This window comes from Phytophthora parasitica (assembly GCF_000247585.1).
Source record: "Phytophthora parasitica INRA-310 unplaced genomic scaffold supercont2.4, whole genome shotgun sequence".
Lineage (NCBI taxonomy): Eukaryota > Oomycota > Peronosporomycetes > Peronosporales > Peronosporaceae > Phytophthora > Phytophthora nicotianae.
In genome coordinates, this window is record NW_008648990.1 from 1,042,846 (window position 1) to 1,043,603 (window position 758).

Sequence of the window (758 nt, forward strand, 5' to 3'; positions counted from 1 at the left end):
TTTTTTGGGGTTTAATATGAAACCGTACTCGTCAAGCTTCTGAAGCACAGCGTCAATTGCCTCCAATAATTCATCTGCTGTTTCTCCAAAAACGAGAAGGTCATCGATCCACACAACGACACTCTTTCCAACCAAATCTCCTAACACCAGCTGCACCGTCGATTGGAAATGCAAAGCCGCGTCTGTACTTCCTTGAGGTACCCGCATAGGCGTGAATACTCCTTTATCTGTCATGTATGAAAGATATTCTCGGCAGCTCTCATGCAACGGGAGCTGCCAAAATCCCTTCAAGAAGTCAAGCATCGCGTAAAACATGTTTCCACGGCAGTGTTCGAGAGCTACTTCAATGCTCGGCATCACCCCTGCTATTGGTTCAGTAACTGCGTTCGTCGGACGATAGTCGACGGTTTGTCTGTATTCATTCGTACTTGGCTTCTTTACCGGAAGCGCAGGACAGCACCACCGACTCTGACGATTCTCATACACCCAACCTAATTCCACCAACTTCTTGTTGAAAGCATCGAGAAACGCTGATTTCTCGGGACTATATTGGCGTACTTTGCATCTATATGGCGAAGCATTGGGCTTCAGACGAATCTCAAGCGGTGGTACTCGGGCTGGAGGGTCATTTCCCAGCTCCAACCGCCAGCCACTAAACCGGTGGAGGATTGTATAAAGTCTGCTGGTGATATAATCATCAACAACACCTCGGTCAACGGCGTCACTGACTAGAGAATTCACCACATTCAGCACCACAT